At 46.4% G+C, this 21,070-nt stretch overlaps 1 protein-coding gene across 3 annotated transcripts in view; it reads left to right on the top strand.

Annotated features, from left to right (window-relative positions):
* The window catches only part of IGF2BP1 (insulin like growth factor 2 mRNA binding protein 1), a 54,923-nt gene that overhangs the window by 8,982 nt on the left and 24,871 nt on the right, over positions 1-21,070 (top strand). The window lies entirely within an intron of this gene.

A 21,070-nucleotide genomic window follows, 5' to 3' on the forward strand; every position in this document is an offset into this window, starting at 1 on the left:
TAAGCACTTACTTGCTGTGCTTTGGATTGGGGCCAGGCTGCTTAGGGCCGCTGGTAGGCTCATTTAGTCCATTCCTCTGCCCCCACCTCCCCACAGGGGGCAATGCAGAATTGTTCCCTATAGTCTGTTTGCTAGGGCTTTGTCCAGCCTAGTTTTAAAGTGTCTCAAACAATGGGGCACTTTCTCAGTTTATCGTGTGTGTGTGTGTGGTGGGGGGGTTTCAAAGGCACAAGGAGAAGCTGGGTCCCCGACTCTCAGTGGGAGTTAAGCACGTTTGAAAATCTTACCCTGAGTGCCCAAGTCACTTAGGAGCCTAAGCGCCTGTTTCAAACGTGACTTAGGCGCCTACGTCTCATTGAGAGTCTGTGGGATTTAGGCTCTTAAGTGTTTATCCCTTTTGAAAAAATGAGACCTAGGCTCCTAAGTCACTTAGGTGCTTTTGACATTTCTACCCCTAACTCTTATTTGTGCCTGTAGCCTCTGCCGCTCCTGCTTTTGCAGTTGCCTTGATTGTCCCCTTTCCAAACCTCCTCCCCCCCAGGGGTTTCCCCAACAGGCCTGGCAATAATATCTGAACAGTGGAAGACATTTTATTGAGCTTCTTGAGGGAGCCTAGTGAAGAGGTGGGGGAGGGGCACCGATAGGACTACGGCCGCGGAGATGGGTAGCCGGCACGGGTATTTATAATTTCCCCATTTGCTAGCCCTAATCCCGAGCTGAGGGCAGCGAGAAGCAGCCATGCTGCTGGCGGACCGGTTCAGCGAGCGGCGCATCCTTAATCCATGCCCTGCCTCCTCTCAAAAAGGGCAGCTCGAGAGAGGGAGTCCAAGCTTGTCTCCAAAAAACCCAACCCAACCCAACCCCAACCCTCCCAAGAGTGCTCCTGGTCCTGCAGGAAATGGGTCGTTTATTTTATTGTAACTGACACTGGTGAGCCATGACATGGTTGGAGCTGAAATTTCACACTTTTCTGGCTGCTATAGGGTTCCCATCAACACACGTGATGGTGATTTAAAAAAGTCAGTGGGTGGGTTGGTTTTTTTTGGTTTTTTAATAGAGCAACACACACACACACACACACACACACACACACACACACACACACACACACACACACAGTTTGACACGAGAACCTATAACAAGGGAGCCACTCAGCTCTGGCGAAACTCCACGTCTGGTGCAGCGAGATGGAAGTCCTGAGTCGGCTCGGTGTATTGTAAGGTGCAAACAGCACTTCAGATCAGAATTCAGTTGAGCGGGGCGGGAAAAAAAAGGGGGCGGGGTTGCTCTGAAAAGGAGCCTGCTGTATTTCATTTTATAAAGTCAGTTGCATAGATCCTATGGTTATGGGCTCCATTAATAGACCTCAAGGTAGACAAGAAAATAATGATTGAGAGCCAGTTTTTGTTAAGAACCAGGGCTAGATTTTTCACCTCCCATTTGAGCCTCTAACTGGAAGCCGCCTTTTCAAAAATGTTCAGCACCCAGGGTGCTGAGCGCTCAAGAAAATCTTGCCCTCCATGGCCCAGAGATGCTCCCCAGGAGGCATTGAAAAGGCTTGGAGAGTTCCTTTGAAGTCTTCCCAGCTCCGCTGTTGTGATGAGCTTGGGATGCTGTGGAAAAGTGAGGGAATTTAGCCTGCCAACCCTATGCATGCACAAGTTCCATGGCCACAGATCCTCCCTACGAGTCCCAGGGAGGGTTAGCTCCTCCATTCTGCCTCTTGCTTTCTTTTAAAACAGACGCCCCCTTTCTCCCATCATGAAAGGGGCAACATTGACACTGGAGCCTTGAATTAAAACCCCTCCAGGCTGCATTCCTTTAGACACACGTATGTGGGGGGTGGGGATTGAATCATGACGCTTCCCTCATCTTCATGAGGCACCTACTCATGCAGAGGTGCTTTCACAGGGTCTGGAGAAGGGGGTGGAGCATTTGTGGCCCCCCCCCCCTTAAGAGCAAAGCTTTCTAAAACCAGGAATATCTAAAATGAATAACAAGCTGTTTTCAAACCTGGAGAGGAGCAAGTGAAGTAGCTTATTCCATCAAGCCAAGTGCGTGTCTACAGCTCCTGTAAAGCAGGCTGATTCCTTTACACGTGTGCTTAAAAACCAGGCAGCGTACATGGCACTTGTACACAGCATCTTATTTTCCGTTCCAAGCCAAGTTTTCCTGTCTGCATCCATCCCCTAAAACTCTTCCCCGCCCCCACCATATGCCAGATGTTTTTCCGGCTCCACGAGGTGATCTCTTAGTGTGGGGTGTGCTCTTAGAGTCTTCTTGGTCGAGCTGTTTAAAAGGCTACGTACTTTATCAGAGCCAAATCAATGTTTTAAATGGTTAATACAATTGGTTTTTCTGGAATTGGTGTCTCGAGACTTCCAGTTCAGTTGCTCTTGCTGTTGCTAAGGGTTTGTCAGACTTTTTGGAAAGTTGCAGGATAAAAACTCCTTTGAGATGAAGTTTTTTTTGGGTACAAAGTTATTTCATATCAGGTTTGGCTGGGTAGGGGGAAGAGAATGATGATCCGACTAAGTCACATGTGCCAGAGAAGATCCGTGGAGGCAGAAGTTCCGTAATCAGGCAAAATGCCCACTCGCTTTGCATGACTAAAGGCTCCAGGATCAGGTCCTTTGGCTACATTACATGTAAAAACCAACCCTTAAATAAGCCACACCCTCATATTCATGCACAGTGAAAGTGACATGCTGAGCCACAAGATGTCAGCAAATGCGAAAGCCAATGCAGCAGTGATGGGGGCCCCAATTCTGATAGTGCCTCAGTGGAATGCTGTTGATTTCAGGGCGGACATAGCCTTGATTTACATTGGAGCAAGTGAGAGCAGAATCAGGCCCTATGTAATTTTTTTTTGTAATGCACATTTTACAGCAGTAATACTTACGTACCCCTCTCTCTCTCTCTCTCTGCCTCCACATCCTGGGGTGTGCACTGAGGCTCAATTCGCTCTGCCGTTGGACCTGCTGCTTGCATTTTCTGACCTCTAGTGACTCAGGGCCTGATTCAAGAAGGTATTTAAGCACATGCTTCAGGCCACGTCTGTGCTCCAGACACCTGCCCCAGCATAGCTGTGTTGGGGAGGGATGGGATCCTTGACCATAGCTGTACCAGCAAAAGCCCCTTGAGTAGACAGTTCTACCAGCAAACCTGTGCTTTTAGGGGTATAGTTTTTTTTTCTGTCACGGTGGTGGGATAAGTTAAATTAGTAAAAGTCAGCTTTGCCAGTATAAAAGCAATCACACTAGGGAGCTCTTTACCAGTGCGATAGGCCAGTGTAGCTATACTGGCGAAGTATAGAATATACTGGCTCCTAGTACAGATGTGGCCTCATTTTCAGCATGTGATTGCTCCAGCTGAAGTTAACAGGGCTCCTCACAAGCTAAAATGAGGCATGTGCTTAAACTGGGGTGGGCAAAGTACGGTCCGCGGGCCGGAGCTGTTTTAAGCCGGCCCGCGAGCTTCCACTGCAGAGCGGGGTGTGGGGCTTGCCCTGCTCCAGCTGGGGCGCCGTGTCGGGGGCTGCACCACTTGGCTCTCAGAAGCCCGGCATGCCCCCCTCCAGCTCCTATGTGCTCCAATGGCCCCCTTCAGTGGTCCAATGGGAGCTGCAGGGGCGGTGCCTGCAGATGGGGCAGCATGCAGAGCCACCTGGCTGCGCCTCCACATAGGAGCCAAAGAAGGGACATGCCGCTGCTTCTGGGAGCCTGCACCCCTGATCTTCTCCCCACGCCTGAACCTCCTACCCCAGCCCTGATCCCCCTCTCCAAACCCCTTGATTCCAGCACAGAGCACCCTTCTACACCCCAAGTGCTTTGTCCCCAGAGCCTGCACCCCCAACCAGAGCCCTCACCCCTTCCCACACCCCAACCCTAATTTTGTGAGCGTTCATGGCCCGCCCTACAATTTCTATTCCCCGATGTGGCCCTCAGGCCAAAAAGTCCCCCCCCCCCCCCCCCGCCGCCAGCTTAAACACCTTGCTGAATCTCAGCCTAGATGTAACACCTTACATGAAGACCATTGTTGAGCATTTCATTGCAGCAGAACAAGTAACTCAAGAAATTTATCTGACAAATGTAGCCTCTCTCCTTGCTTATGGCGCAGACACGAATAGTTAATGATTTCCTTTCATTAAGTGCGTATTTGAGAGTAGTGAATTTGCGTGTATGTTTTGACGCAATGGATTGATCAGACAGTTCTCTTTGGTTATCCTTTATGGGTCAGATAAGCCACACGGTACTGTTTCTGCCTCCTGGCCAGGAGGAGTGTGTAGGCAGGTGAGACTTTTACATTGGGTTTTCCTGAATACTTGCGGATGTAACTTTGAAATCTCCTTTCTGCAAACGTCCATGCCAACAAAATGTGATCACGTGAATGTTCACGGAAAGCAGACCGGAAAGGCGAGGAGGACGACGAGCACGGCTGAAGGGAACGAATTTAAAAATCGGAGCAAATATTCAGACAATTTGTGCAGGATTTGCCTAACTTTGCATTTAAAAAAAAAATGCTGCCTGTATTTTAGTGTCAACATTTCCCAGACCCTCCTTAGGCACTTGCCTTTTCACCTTATTAAGGTGAACAGGCAGGGAGTGTGGGAAAAGTGCCATCTTCGCTGCTGGATGAATGGAAATGATTTTCCTGGGCCTCGTCTATACTATAGATTTTTTTTTTAACTAATAATGGTTTCTACCACTTTTATATAATGGCTTCTACCACTTGTTCATCTCCAGTGCAAGAGTACAAGAGACTGGGGGACATTTTAACCACTGTGTCATTTAGCCCTATTACAAGCCAGTTTAGCCAATGCAGTGCCTAGCGCGCCAGCAGCTGGTCTGCGCTAGTTATGACAGGTGGGGGCTAAGCCACAAATAGCAAGGAGGGGAAATTTTAGGGGCGAAACGTCTGTAATCCATACGCGCATTGTTAGTTTGCATCGTGGTGGCTGCCTGCTCCCAAAAGAGGAGGCTATAAACTGAATATGTGTCAGATTTGTAGACTATTTTACAGTGGCGCCGTAGGAGAGGATACGCGCCAAAGCTCCAATCCTGAAATGTGTTGAATTACTTATTAATTAATTAATTATTTGTACTGCTGTGGTGCCTAAGAACCCCAGTCACAGACCAGGACCACACTGTGCTTGGTGCTGTACAAACGCAGAACAACAGATGGTCCGTGCCTCAGAGAGTTTACAATCCAAGTAATGTCAGCGACTGCAGCCATGCAAAACAAGTTGCAGCATCTATTGCAAGACTAGCAACTTCCCCCTCTGCTCCCATTCCTATGATGATCTCACCTCCCGGATGTTAAAGCACTTAAGGTTCGTACCAGGGGGGTAAATATTTAATTGTCCCAACAGCAAAACCAGCCCCTGCCAGAGCCTCTTGGTCAGGTCAGACCAGAAGAATGTGTAGTGATGTCACAGACTGGATGGGGCTACATTAGATTCTAATGCATCTTAGTAGATGCCTACTGAGCGTGCTCAGACTAGAGCTGGTCCAAACAGAAAAATAATGAAAATCATCAACTTACTTTTCCTGTTTTTTTGTTTGGGTTTTTTTTGGGGGGGGGTGGGGGGGTGGGGGGAGGATTTTGACATTTAAAAAAAATTGCTCAATTCTACTTATAACTAGTTATTTTCCCCTTCAGAATAAGCAATTCAATAATCCACCATGAGGATTTGCAATGCCAAGTTTTCCACCTCAACCATCAAAGAAAAGTGTAGTTAATATTTGCGTCACATCTCCGAGTGCACAGAGACCTTGTGACAAGCCAGACAAAAAATCCCATATCCGTGCATAACAAGCAAACAAACAAAAATAACCACCGATTCAGGGCTTTATTTTAAATTGCATAATATTTATGCTTTTTAAAGCAAGCATCTGTGATAAGTGTCTGTTCACCCAACCTCCAGAAAATCCTGTCCAAAATGTCTCAGAAAGTTGGATCAGTCACTTATCACAGATGTCAAGTATCAGAGGGGTAGCCGTGTTAGTCTGGATCTGTAAAAGCAGCAAAGAATCCTGTGGCACCTTATAGACTAACAGACGTTTTGGAGCATGAGCTTTTGTGGGTGAATACCCACTTCGTCGGATGCCCGCGAAAGCTCATGCTCCAAAACGTCTGTTAGTCTATAAGGTGCCACAGGATTCTTTGCTGCTTTTATCACAGATGCTTGCTTTAGGAGGGGAGGGATAGCTCAGTGGTTTGAGCATTGGCCTGCTAAACCCAAGCTTATAAGTTCAATCCTTGAGGGGGCCATTTAGGGATCCGGTGAAAAAAATCTGTGTGGGGATTGGTCCTGCTTTGAGCAGGAGGTTGGACTAGATGATTTCCTGAGGTCCCTTCCAACCCTGATATTCTGTGCAAGTTAAAAAAAGAGCCTGGGCCTATTTGCCCATTGCATCCAGGTAAGACCACTTTCATAACCTGTCTCCTTACAAGTTTGTCTCCAGCTGCAGAAAGGTAGAGTATATATACGCCTCCTTGTTTCCCAGCATGCCGTGCCACAGCCTGGGACTACAATATGGCTATCAGGAGGGACTCCATTTCCCAGCAACCCTTTCCCTGTGGTTCTTAAAGGGCCCAGCTGGGCTAGGGTTGTCCCTCCATATTGATGAAACCCCAGTCTGTGGTCCTCAAACTAAACTCAGCAGCATGGTCTCTTTTTAAACAAATCCTAAACTGCTTCCCGGACACCACTCCTTCCCCTTCAGTGGCTGTATTTCCTGTCTCACAGGAGGGAATAGTCTCCTTTGAAATGGCTGGGGAATTTTATGTCGAATAGAGCTTTTTTGTTGCTGTTAGGAAGGAAGCGGGGTTGTGGGTTTTTTGTTTTTTGAGAGGGGTGGTGGAAATGGTGGTATACTTCTCAGATCATTAGTGTCTTTGTATAACTTAAAATTAAAGTTGGTTTTAGTTGTTTAATTGAAGCATTTTTTTTACGAGAATAACTTTTTGACCAAAATGAAAACATTTGTGGAAGATTTTAGTTTTGGTTGAAATTTGTCGTGTTTTCAAATGAAAAAAAGAACACTGTGGGGTTTTTTTTGGTTTGTTTTTGGGGTTTTTTTTGGGGGGGGAGGGGGAGGTGTTTGATGGTTTTGAGATTTTTTTTGGTTTGTGTTCATTTCACCAGAGCTGGTTTAAAAATGCAATATATTTCCCCCTACAATTTTCAAATGAAATGCAAATTTTTTTGTTAATTTGAAAATGTTTATCTTGCCCCCTCCTCCCCCCATCTCCTTTTCACTTCCCACCTCTTTTCCAGTGGGGGGGGGAGGGCAAGGAGAAAAGGTGGGATGGAGGGAATGAAAAATTTCAAATGAAATGAAAAATGTTCATTCCATTTGAAATTTTTGGTGGAAAATACCTAGCTTAATATTCAACTAGCGCAGGTTAAAATAGATACTTCTCGGAGACACGGTATGGAGTCAGTCCCCAGGTTTTGGCTCACACTTTCATGGTTGATGAACACGCACACAGTTCCAACAATTCGAGCCTGAATCTTGGGAAAGGCATCAGGAGACAGCACAACCCACGTTGTAATTTCTGGCTTCTCAATAGTCTCATTGATTCCCTTTCCAATTTCACTGTGTCTCCCAGGGCTTGGCTACATGCAATCATTACGCTAGTTTAACTTAAATTGGTTGAAAAAACGATGCAGTTAAAGTGGTGCAAAACCCCGTGTGGACACTCTCTTATGTTGATTTAAAACTGGTTATATGGGCTTAACTTGCACCTGCGAATTTACCTCTGCAAGCTGAACTGATCTAAAGTCAGGTTTAAGAGTAGTCACGTACAAAATCGTACCTGTTTCACTAAATTACAGTAAAATCACAGCCGTATTTAAGCTGGTGCAATTTCATACATAGAACAGCCTTCAGAAATAAACGTTTCCACTCTCACAGCTTTTGTAAACGTTCTGCTCCATCTTTCATCCCTCTCCCGACGTACATGTGGATCAAGAGAACCTCAAAAGGGATCAAGAGTCTAGAATTGTTTTGCCTTTTCCAAGGTCCTGGAGTTTTAATTTCTAGTCATCCAGCTTGTGAATCTTGGAGCTATTTTCATACATATCAGTCCGCCCTTGAAGGAAATGTGGAGCTAAATACTACAGTAGATGGTGCATATGGATGATAGGGTGAATTTAGTAGTCCATTAATAGAGTCCATTTTGTCCTTGATCTCTGAGCTAATATCACCACCAAGGGGACCCAATTAGTACCAGTTGAGGTGGCAGATCTGTAGTGGTTATTGGTGGCCGGGTGGAGACCTACCAACTTATTTCACATGGGCCACTGAACAGCCATTAGGTGGTAGCGACTTTTGGTCCTTACTGTACTGTGCTGAACCCCATCTCAGTTGTGGGGTTAGGATATTGGTGGTGGTTGTACAAAGAGCTGAGCTGGGGCTGCAGTTCCTGGCGTCGGCCCGTGGAGAACAGCAGAAAGAGCCTTTCAATATGTGGCAGGTTGCCAGCAAATTAGAATTGGCCAATAATGCAAAATGGACACGTATAAAACCTATTTATCTTCCCTCCTATTACTTACTGTTAAATTGGCCCTGTCCACAGATACTTGATGTATTGACTTTGGCAGTAACTGTACGCAAGATTAATAGATAGAGTTCCTTTCTGGGCAAGTGCAGGATAAACTTTCCTGTTCGAGGAGTCATGGGATTTCTTGCACTTTTGGATTATCTGGTATTGACCATAGTCAGACACTGAGTTAGATGGACTACGGGTCTGGGGTGGCAATTCTGATGAGATACATTGACATTAATATTGCACCTTTCATCCCAGGATCCCTACCTGCTTTACAAATGCTAATGAATTTAGTCTGGCAACCATCTGTGAGGTAAGAAAATATTTTTATCCCCATTTTACAGATGGGGGAAACTGAGGCAAGTGACGTGACTGCCTAGCAGAGCTGGGACTAGAACCCAGATCATTCTTTGTCTTCTAGCCACCAGAGGGTGCCCTTCCTTCTGAATTCACCTTTGGAATGGGTAAGAAAAAAAGAGAATAATTTAGATTGCGATTTTCCAAGGGGACCTAAAGGACGATACGATTTGGATACCTGAACCTCTTCATCCCTTTGGAAAATCTGAGGGTCGGTCTACCCTAGAAAGTTAGGTTGACTCAGCTGTGTCGCTCAGCAGTGTGAAAAGTTCACACCCCTGAGAAACCTAATTAAGGTGACCTAAGCCCTGCTATAGACAGGGCTAGATTGAAGGAAGATTTGCTCCATTGACCTAGCTACCATCTCTCCGGGCAGATGGATTTATTGCAGGGATGGAAGAACTCCATTTCTAATGGAGACCTACCCAGAGCCGTATTATATCTACCGCTAGGTGTGATTCTCTCTAGCCACAGATCGGTTATCACCAATCCAAGCACAGATGCCACTTGCCTATCCTTTACCAAGCTGATTGATGGAAAAAATTAATGCTATTGTGCTTGCCTCTCAAAAATAACTACGGGCTTGGGCAAATAGAATTGTGCGTGTCTGTCTGTCTTTCCCTCCCGCACACACAAACACGAGTGTATGATTCTCTGAGATACCCCAAAGTTGTGACTGCAGCAAGGTTTGAGCCAGAATCTTCACACCTTTGTTGATCTTGCATGTCCTGATCTCCTCAGCATGTGTTTCCTAGACGTCATCTTCTCTGCACCTGTGAATCTCCAAGGAACTGGTCCTAGTGACTCTCTATATTTTTACAGATTTCTTCCTCAGTGGTAACTCCCGCAACCTCCCCTTCCTTTTATCCCACCCCCAAATCGCTCTCTTCAGCTGCCTCATGGCTCTGGTTCCCCAGTTACACGTGCTCAACTGGGAATATTCTCTTTCTTTTGCTGGCTCACCGAGTCCACCACAGAGGTTCACAACCTTGGGTCTAATGGCCCAACAGAGGCGCTTAGCGTGTGCGGGTTTGCGGAGGTGTCCTAAAGGGGCTGCTCGACTAGCAGGTTAGATTTCTGACCAGTAACTCACTGCAGCTCTCGTGGAAAGAAAAACAAGGAGCAAAATTCTTGCAAGACACTTGTCTGGCCTGTTGCTCGTAGAAGACGACATCTGATAAGGGACAGATATTTATCAAGTAATTTGAATAATCTCATTGCACGGGTGGGTTCAAACATAACTCCTGAGCCCAGGAAGATCATTCTGATCTTGAGCACGTGTCTTTTTTCCTCCCCCCGGCCCCTTTTATTAAGCAAGGGGCGGCAAAGTTACTGGTCTCACCAGTGATCAGCCCGGGAGCCCAGCCTCTTGTTAAAATTTCAAACAAGCACCTTTGTGCTTTCTGCCAAGCGTTGGGAGGTGCTCCCCAGGAATCTCCGTGAAACTGATTATCTTCCTTCCAAACCCTCCCGACAACTCTCTAGTTCCATGATGCCTACAAAAAACGTGACCGCGTTTAGGCTGCTGCTATGCTGTGACAGCTGCCGCTCTTGCTCACCAATGTTCTTGCGTTGTTTCCTGGCACCTCCCTTTCCGTCTGTAGCCACCTGTTGTCTCTTGCCCTGTACGTAGATTGTGCGCTCTGTGGGACAGGGCCTCTCTTTTTGTTCTGTGTTTGTACAACGTCCAGCAACATGGTTCATAACTAGGGTTCCTAGGTGCAGTGGGTAACACAGGAAAAATAACAACAACAAAATTAGGGTTTCCCAAAAATTTGAAAGTCGAGTCCCATTTCAGAAAAATGAAATCAACTCTGTTCATAGAATCATAGACTATCAAGGTTGGAAGGGACCTCAGGAGGTCATCTAATCCAACCTCCTGCTCAAACCAGGATCAATCCCCAACTAAATAATCCCAGCCAGGGCTTTGTCAAGCCTGACCTTAAAAACCTCTAAGGAAGGAGATTCCATCACCTCCCTAGGTAACCCATTCCAGTTCTTCACCACCCTCCTAGTGAAAAAGTTTTTCCTAATATCCAACCTAAACCTCCCCCACTGCAACTTGAGACCATTACTTCTTGTTCTGTCATCTGGTACCACTGAGAACAGTCTAGATCCATCCTCTTTGGAACCCCCTTTCAGGCAGTTGAAAGCAGCTATCAAATCCCCCCTCGTTCTTTTCTTCTGCAGACTAAAGAATCCCAGTTCCCTCAGCCTGTCCTCATAAGTCATGTGCTCCAGCCCCCTAATCATTTTTGTTGCTCTCTGCAGGGCTCTTTCCAATTTTTCCACATCCCAAAACTGGACACTGTTCCCTGTCTGCCCTGCAATTCTGCTGCTAAAAGCCTACACATCTTTTTAATTTATATGTCTTCTGCATGCCCCCTCCCTGCTGCTATCCCTTTTGGGAAATGCTAGTACAGATCTCCATAATATGATACTTCCTCTCTCACATGCTTTGGTGAGCAGTGAAATAGGTAGCAATGCTGACGTTTCAAATATATTGTCGCTGGCGCTGAGTTAGCACTCGTTGAAATGAATGGGGCCATTCAAACCTCAGAGCTATTGTTTCAGGCTCTCTGCAAACTCAAGCAGGCTGTCTGCATGGGTTGCGCTTTCTGCATGGGTTACGTATGCTCACTTCATGTTTTGAAGGGGTTTTCTTCACAACCATAATAGCTAGAGACTTACTGTTCAAAAGGGTGGGGGGAAGTGAAGTGAAATGAAATGAAAGCTGAGATTCTGGAGGACAACGAAGTTGTCTGTCCATGCCACAGGACTATTTGCTTGTGCCCCCTAGGTCACATGGCTCACACTTTAGGAAGCATTGGCTTAAACACTGAATTTAGAAACTTTGGTTATTCAGTAGCATCACCTGGTGAAGCTTGGAACATGTGCTTTGTCGTGTCTCGCTAATCTGTAAATTTTTCTGGGCAGGATCTTGCATTCTTATATGGTCTGTGAAGTGCATAGTGTATTTTGCTTAATTAAAAAATAAGAATGCCAGAAAGAGAAATCACATATTAGTCGATAGTGCAAAGTGGAAGATGTACAGAATTCTGGAGAAAAGGCATAAGGATTTAGTAAAACTTGCATGGGATTTTGTCCAAGCAGGGGAATGGGACATCAGGACTCCTGGGTTCAAATCCTAGCAATGCCACTGACTTTGGGTGACATACACAAAGCCACATGTCTGTCTGTGCCTCAGTTTCCCTCTCTCTGAAGTGGCTATAATAATATTCTCCTATCTTTACAGAGTTGTTGACAACTTGAAATCCGTTCATATTATAAAAAGGAACAAGTTAAAAGTAGTTTCAGCTTCTACACCTGTCTGACTCACCCGGCCAATGTTTGTGGCTTTAACAACCACATTTTCCTATTTAGAAAAATGTTGAAAATATTTTAAATTTTTTCTTAAAAATGAGTTAAGCATGAGATTATAAACTCTTTGGAGTGGGGAACTGTCGTCTTTGTTCTGTTTGTACAGCCCCTAGCGTAGTGGGATCCTGCCCCATGACTGGCGCTCCTAAGTGCTCTGGTAATACAAATAATAAATAATGTGTGTGTAGACTGGGCCACAATGAAGTTTTGTAGCATAGACCTGGTCTGGAACCCTAAGACCCTAGTGATACACATGTATAGACCATGGTTCCCTTAACACAGTTTGACATGGTCTAAAACCAACTATGAGATAACCTAGATTTAGGTAAACTTGCTCTTGCCTCAGTGTGGACTAGATCAGTGCTTCTCAACCTGTGGTCTGCAGATCCCTGGGGGTCCTCAGACTATGCCTACGATTTCCAAAGGGGTCCGCACCTCCAGTCCAAATTTTGTAGGGGTCCGCAAATGAAAAAAGGTTGAAGACCACTGTACTGTCCTAGATGGCCTCTCTCAGTCCCTTTCAGCCCTACATGTATATGATTCCAGAACAACGGGGGCCTGGTTGCAGCTGTGTTGTAACTGGATTCCTTAACACAGCTGTAATTGCAATGTAGACAAAGAACTAAATAAGTTCATGGAGGAGAGGTCCTTCAATGGCTATTGGCCAGGATGGGCAGGGATGGTGTCCCTAGCCTCTGTTTGCCAGAAGCTGGGAATGGGCGACAGGGGATGGATCACTTGATGATTCCCTGTTCTGTTCATTCCCTCTGAAGCACCTGGCATTGGCCACTGTCAGAAGACAGGATACTGGTCTAGATGGACCTTTGGTCTGACCCGGTCTGGCCTTTCTTATGTTCTAAAGACTATGGCTGGCTAGCCCCATCCTCTTCCTCTTGTTCTCTTCCCCTCCTCTGTTTCTCCTCTCTATCTCCTTCCCCCTCTCCCTATCTCTCCGCACCCCCAAGCCTGCTCCACGTTCCACCCCCTTTTCTCTCTCAGCTTCTCCCAGCTCATTCTGTATTTTCCACCTTTCCTCCTGACCAAAGATAGGAAGCAGCCAGGGCTTTAATGCAGTGGCTTGTGGCCCTACGGAGCGGTTTCTCTGCCTTCCTTTCAGCTGCATGCTCATAAATACTTCCCAGGCGTCCGTCAACGGAGGACAGTTCTGCTGGAGGTTGGGATTGCAGGGCAACAGCCGTGGATGATTGTGTGATCGTTTGTAGGGAGTGGACAGAGCTATTCCTCACATGGGACAGACGATAGCACCTGTTATGCCCAAGGCTTCTTCCCAGGGTCAGCAAAACAGCTGATAAACTTAGAGGGGGAGAAGATGGTTGAAGCCGGAGTATCAAGGAGAAGTTTAACAGCCTGATCCTGTTCCCGTTAAAGTTTTATGGAAATTTTGCCTTTGACTTAAGTGGGAGTAGGAGCAGGGGCAGGCCTTATGGGACAGATAGTTGAAGGAGTTTCTAGCTGGGCTTTCAAGTGTTCAGCACGCACTGTCAGGGCCAGATTCTCCCCAGTACTCAGCTTCCACGTAAGTGCCTAAATGCAAGCCAGAAAATCAGCACCCGGCAGCTTCCACTTTTTTTTTTTTAAGAGCTCAGCACCCCACACACTGATCCCCCCTGAAAATCCAACTGGTGCCTAAACAGAAACCCAAGTTCCCTTTGAAACCTGACCGTGTGTGTTTACTTCCTGCTTGTTCACCGAAGCTGTGGATGGAAGACGCTAACTTACACCCATAGGGCAAAATAAAAATAATATTGAATTAATTCATCGTTTGTTCTCATAGCAGCTCCCATCCAAAGATTTCAGAGCCCATTCCAAAGGCGTGTAGTGTCTTATTGTTCCTGTCTTATAGACAGGAAGCTTGCAACAGCCATAGCGTACCCCCACAAATGCCGTGTTTCTCTTTGTCTCCCACTAGAGGCTAGATTGACGTAGAGAGGTTTATGAGTCTGCTGTTGCCTCCGAGCTTATGGAGGTGGGCTTCAGCTCAAGCAGGTTAGAGACACCTGCTTATATCCCTAGAGGTGCTGGTTCAATCCCTGCAGACAGCCCCAGGCAAGGGGTGTCATTCCAGTTTCAGTGGTGGAAAATGTTAAGAGCGGAATTGTCTAGTGTGGACAAGGCCTGAACCTTGCATCCCTTCTACTCTCGCAGAGAGGCTAGAGGAAAATAATAGTGAGGAGCCGGAGTGTCAATCAAGATAATTTAGTTCTATTTCTATCTGTGGCACCAACCTTGGGCAAGTCACTGCCCTGCTCTGTGCCTCAGTTTCCCCATCAGTCAGTTGGGGATGATGTCAACTTTGTGCAGCACTTTGAGACGTCTGGATGAAAAAAGCACAAAAAATTGTTGTTCTCTCACGCGTGATTTAATTCTAGCTGGGAATGGGCAACGGGATGGATCACTTGATGATTCTCTGTTCTGTTCATTCCCTCTGGGGCACCTGGCCTTGGTCACTGTCAGAAGACAGGATACTGGGCTAGATGGACCATTGGTCTGACCCAGTGTGGCCGTTCTTAGGTTCTTAAGTGACTGGGGGACATTGCACCTATTATATTCCTGGCAGAAAACCAGAAGACTTAAAAGATGATGACAAATTTATTTCTACGTTGATTCGTGTAATGAGAAGCTTCTCCCTCACCCCTTGTGGAAAATTTCAGACTTCCGGAGGGCTGTGTTGAGGAAAGCGGGTTTGATTTTAATTTAAATCAAATAAGGGAGCAAATAAAGGATAGGTTTGAGCTCTTTGTCATTCGTTCGTTGTGGGCTTGACGGGTGTAACCAGTGTTCAGTTATGGCACAGAATGGCCCCGTAGCACTGGATGGTCTGGACTTCAGTCTGTTTCCAGCTTGGCCGTAGGCAAATCACGACTCTCTCTGCCTCAGTTTCTCCAGCTGCAATATGAGGCTGCTAATACCATTGTAAAGTGCGTGGAGGTCTATGGATGGAAGCGTCCTGTGTAGGCACATAAATATCCCTTACCATCCTTGCGCCATCTAAATGCGAGACGCACCTTTGGATTCAGACCTAAGTTCTCTCAAAGGCTGAGGGGGCTGGGATCTGGGGTATTGGTCTGGCCACCATCCTTAGTTGGTTTGTAGAACCAAAGTCCTCCAGGGAGTTCTGCAGATCCACAGGCTGTCTCTTGCATGCCAGATCCTATTACTAGAGGGTCACACATTTGGTTTCTCTCGGAGGCCCCGTTCATTGCACACGACAGGGGCGCTTCTTGCATCCCTCCGCTCCCCCCAAACGATTGGTGCAATCCTGAAATCTTTATTCAGACAAGATTCCTATTGGGCTAAAATGGGAGGGAAGCTTTCAGGTTTGGCCCCTGTGTATACACCAGGGTCACGTCTGAAATGCGGCTGCCTTTCGGGCAGCTCAGATCAGCTGGTGACAGCACACAGGAATCCCGTGTGACACGCCAGGAGAGAATCTCGTGTCCAGTCGAAACAGCAAGGAGGACGTTAGCTAACCAGGGTATCTCGTGGGCCTCCCCATTTCTCATGGAAAGTGCCAGGGGATCTCTAATGATTACACACGGCCAAGACCTGTGCTGAAAAGGGAGCACTTCTCAGAAGTGCAGTGCCCCTTTAGCTTTTGGCATTTGGATTTTGGAACCCAGGGTTCCCAGGAGCAAAAATTACTTCCGCTACGGTTGGGACAGACTTAAGTTAAACCAAATCATCCTGCAGGTTAGTGCCCAAAGAGAGCACAAAGTGGGGCAACCCCCGCAGTATCGTAGTGCGATATTGCTGGGGCTTCAGAGCCCGGGCATCGAGGGAGGAGATGGAAAAGCAGTGGAGGGGGATGGACTCCCGTAATGCTGCAGCTCTGAGTCATGTCCTTAGATCTGCCACTGACCTGTTGTGTGACCATGGCCAAGTCACTTTCTGTTTCTGAGACACTGTTTCCTCTCCTGCCTTTGGTCTGTTTAGACTGTGAGCTTTTCAGGGCATGGACTGTCTCTTTCTATATGTACGTAAAGCACCCTGATCTCAGCTGAGGACCTCTAGGCAGGATTCTCGTACAATGAGTCATTCAGATGTGAGCTGGAGAGTGGAGCACAGGATGCGGGGAGCTCCTCTGACTACGCAGAGCAGATCTGAGTTGAGGAGGAGATGGGAAAGCAGGAGACGGCAGCACACGTTGGAGCCGAGCCATGACGCACGAAGGAGAAGAGGGATGCACAACAAAGCACTAGTGAGATGCTCAGCACAGATCCAATCACCCTCCGTCCCCAAATGAAGCTGCTTTTTCTTCTCTTCAGCTGCATTGCTTTTAAACCTCCACTTGACTCTCTTTCTCCGGCAAAGGGATTATCCCCATTCCCCCCGCCCTGCTTTCGGTTCAGGAGAAGTGCAGATTCCCCTGCACAACAGTGCCTGCCAAACTCCGCACCCTGCAAGTCCCCATCCTCCTGGTTCATGCTGAAGCTGGCACCTTGCCATCCCCACCCACTTATAACCAGGCCATGCCCCCTTTTTGGGGCCATGCCACCGCTGACGTGCCGGTCTGCTCCAGGGGAATTACCACCAGAGTCTCAATTAAGTGGGAGGCTCTTGTCACCCCCTCGAATGCATAAATAAAGCCGGTTTCTGGAGATCTGCTCTGGGGTCTGACAGCTGAACCTGGCCATGTGTATTTCACAGTGATATTTAAAGGAAAAGAGTCCTGAACAGGGGGATCTCCTGGTGATCATTGTGATGGAAGGCATGTAACATGCTGACATTGCTAATGAATCTACTTAATCTAGACTCCTCCTTGAGGACTCTTTCTCAAATGACTCTAGATTTTGTTCAGAGAGCATTCGTGCTCTTGCTAGGGAATGTTCAGGTTTTCCGTGGGACTGTAATAGCCACGCTTCATCCTTTGTCGTTAACTAGCACTTCTCGTCCATCGATCTCCGAGTGCTCAACAAAGAATGGTAAGTGTCATTCTGCCCATTGTACAGGTGGAGAAACTGAGGCTCCTAGTTTTGTGTTCAGACTGTGCCTTTAATATCTGAGGTATTTATAAGGCACCTTGGAACCTAAAGATGGTATTAATATAATAATAATTATAATTAGTAATTATAATTAATTAATTGTATTTGTAGTGCAGTAATACCTGGGAGCTGCAGTCATGGACCAGACCCACATTGTGCTAGGTGCTGTAGAAATGGAGCAAAAACTCAATCCCTGCCCCAAAGACCTTTCGGTCTATGTGTAAGACACAAGACAACAGAGGAAGACAGACAGACAGATGGGGGGAGCAGACGGAAACAATGAGCCCATATTGGGTGAGGGAGAGGGTTGATTATATTTAGGCTTGGAAGGATTTGATTTTTATTGGTAACTGTTGGTAAACATTGATTCACCCCGCGTGCGCGCACACACATTTTCCATCAATGAAAATAAAAATGTACAGATAGCCAAAGTAAGAAAAATGCTGCTTGAGAACTTGGTATTTGCTCTGTGTGTTTGATATGTGATGTTAACAATTTTTTAACAGTTATAAAGCTTTAACTTTCTGAATCTCAGTGCCAACTATCATTAAATAATTATCGTTTGATTTCCTCCTCTGCCCTGATGGCTGCCCCCCACCCCCAGTAATTTCCTATAATTGTGGAAATTTAAATCAGTTAGCAAATGCATGTCAAAGATGCTATACTGCTACCAGATAACAGAGATTCTCCATGGAGAAGACCTGTGCTGTTTGGAGAAAGAGGGTCTTGTTTCTACCCCCACAAAGCAACGCATGGTAAAAACCATTAAGTTCTGACTGGTCATAGATTTGTTACACCAAGTTGCACTAACATCGTGCTTTTCCCTTCATCTATGGATCATTAAGCAATCTACAGGGTGGATATTCTCTGCCTTTTCTCCCCTCTCCTCAGCTGGGGAAATTTGCAGAGAGCTGTGAAAGGAAGGTTGGTTCAGTGATTAGAGCACTAGTCTCTGCCTTGGGAAAGTTCAAGTCCCTGCTCTGCTACTGACTCCTGTGTGACCTTAGGCAAGTCCCTTAGCCTGCCTGTGCCTCTGTTCCCTGTAAAATGAGGGTAATATCACTTCCCTAACGTAAAGGGTTTGGGGAAGATGAATACCTTAAAGACTGGGAGTTGCTCTGGTAACATAGAAGGACCTAAACTTGAAAGAAGTTTGCTTTTGGATTTCACAGATACATGGGGGTCAGTGAAGTGTCTGGAAGAGAATGAAGGAGGAAGGTGTTCGGGATATGCTGTAATCTGCTGCTGGCATTTTATATTTAATACAAGTAGCAAACTTGGGAAGATGCAAGAGTTTCCATTAGCACTGAGGCATTTCTGGGAATTGTTTGGTCCCCACCCCCCCCGAATATCCCGCAGCTGCTTTTTAGTTTATTTTAAAAAGCAGCAGCATGTGGACAGAATCCTGTGACAGAGAGTCAAAGGGAGACACATTTCACCAGGTGGAATCGCCACTTGCAATGTAAGGAAGGTTTTGAAGTGGGATCTTGCTGTCAGCGTAAGACAAATACTAGTTTGTGCCGTTGGGGGAAAAAAAAACCTTCCTTGCTGTTAGCAGCCGGTAGCTTCCCAGGAAACAAGGGGCACCGGATTATTATTGGTATTATGGTGGTGCCTACCAGTTGCAAACTAGATCAGGGCCCTGGCATGCTAGGCCTTATATCAGACACATACTGAGAGGCAGTCCCTGCCGCCAAGCCAATTAAATTGGTCATGATACGTTAGCAAGGGTACTTCAGCCCCGCAAAAGGGAAGAGGTCCCAGGAGTCTCCGGCTTTGGCACATCATGAATTGAATGCCAGGGAACTGCCTGCTGGTGAGTTATTTATTTAGAGTAAAAGCCGTGCTCTGAGCGGAGGTCAGAGCGAGCAGGATCGGACCGTCCGTTTCAGTGTTGCAATGAATGGAGTTTCACTATTGGAGTTTCCCGTAAGCAGGTTCCACTCTGTTTTTTAAAAATAAAATAAGTCAGTGGTTTATTTATAGCTTTGTTTATTCATTACTTCACCCATCAGACCTGGCCATTGCGGAGATTTCAGAAGGAGCCAGAATGTAACAGGTTGTTAGTCTTTGACTGAAAGGGGAGTAGAACTACAAGGTAGAGGAGATAATATCTTTTACTGGACCAACTTCAGGTCCTGAAGAAGACTCTGTAGCTCGAAAGTTTGTCTCTTTCATCAACAGAAGTTGGCTCAATAAAAGATATTACCTCATCCACCTTGTCTCCAGGGCCGGCTCCAGGATTTTTGCCGCCCCAAGCAGCAAAAAGGAAAAAAAAAAGCCGCGATCACGGTCTGCGGCACTACCGCCTCCGGTCCAGTCTTCAGCGGCAATTCAGCGGCTGATCCTTCGCTCCGAGAGGGAGTGAGGGACCCACCACCAAATTGCCGCTGAAGAGCCAGACATGACGCCCCTCTCTGTTGGCCACCCCAAGCACGTGCTTGCTGGGCTGGTGCCTGGAGCTGGCCCTGCTTGTCTCTCTAATATCCTGGGACCCACACGGCAACAACAGCACTGCAAACAACAATGGAAGGTGTAGGGGTGTCGTTCACGGCTGGCGAACTTCATTTCAAGCCATATCCCTTATGGTATAATGGCATATATCAGGGGTCAGCAACCTTTCAGAAGCGGTGTGCCGAGTCTTCATTTATTCACTCTGATTTAAGGTTTCGCGTGCCAGTGATACATTTTAACGTTTTTAGAAGGTCTCTTTCTATACGTCTATAATATATAACTAAACTATTGTTGTATATAAAGTAAATAAGGTTTTTTAAATGTTTAAGAAGCTTCATTTAAATTAAAATTAAAATGCAGAGCCCCCCAGACCGGTGGCCAGGACAGGAGCAGTGTGAGTGCCACTGAAAATCAGCTCGCGTGCCGCCTTTGGCACACGTGCCATAGGTTGCCTACCCCTGGCATATATTCTAATGCTGTATATGTGTACCACTGCCTTCTACTGGGCAGAATTGAAACTACACAATTCTGTAATAAGCCCTATACTGCTATAACCTCCTTTGGGTTAAGTATTTAACAGCTCTGTTGTTCTTGGGCAGGAGGGGTCTTGTCCTTGTTGTTGCCATGATTTGTTATAGTAGATGGGTTTTTAGGAGTCATTTATGTTCAGATATAGATGTAAAGAGAGAAAATGTGAAGAATGGAAAGGAGTCTGATAAAGGATGCCTAAGAAGAATAACGTGTAGCATCTTTGATTAGAAGATCTTAAAGTTAATTAACGCATATTAATTAAGCCTCAGTAGCCGCTGTGGGAGACAAGCAGATATCCTTTGCGCTGTGGGGAAACTGAGGCCGAGAGCGAAGTGTTTTCCCAACTGTCACCCAGCAAGACTGTGCAAGAGCTGAAAATAGAACCTTGAGGTCTCCATTCACCTAGATTTAGGTACCAGACAGACATTCCCCCCACCCCTTTCATTCTTGCTAATCTACAGAAGCTGCAATCAGAGGGAGTTTTTGTTTGTATGAAGAAAAATCAGATTCCATCTACAAACTCATGGCAAGGGGATGGGATATGAGCAGTTCTCGTATGCACAGGGAATACGCGGGAGACTAGATTATGGTCATGTATGTGAGGAATACATTCTTTGAGCATGCGGATGCTTGTAGCTGTCGGAAGAAGTTTTAGGGGCAAGCAGTAGTCAGACACATGTTTTCTTCTATCAGTTTAAATCCTTTTGACCCTCTCTGAACTGTGACATTCCTTGCATTCCCGACTTCTTCAGCAATCGCTCTTCCATTCATTTCGGGACATGGATTAG

Source organism: Mauremys mutica, chromosome 25 (genome assembly GCF_020497125.1).
Source record: "Mauremys mutica isolate MM-2020 ecotype Southern chromosome 25, ASM2049712v1, whole genome shotgun sequence".
In the NCBI taxonomy this organism is placed as follows: domain Eukaryota; kingdom Metazoa; phylum Chordata; order Testudines; family Geoemydidae; genus Mauremys; species Mauremys mutica.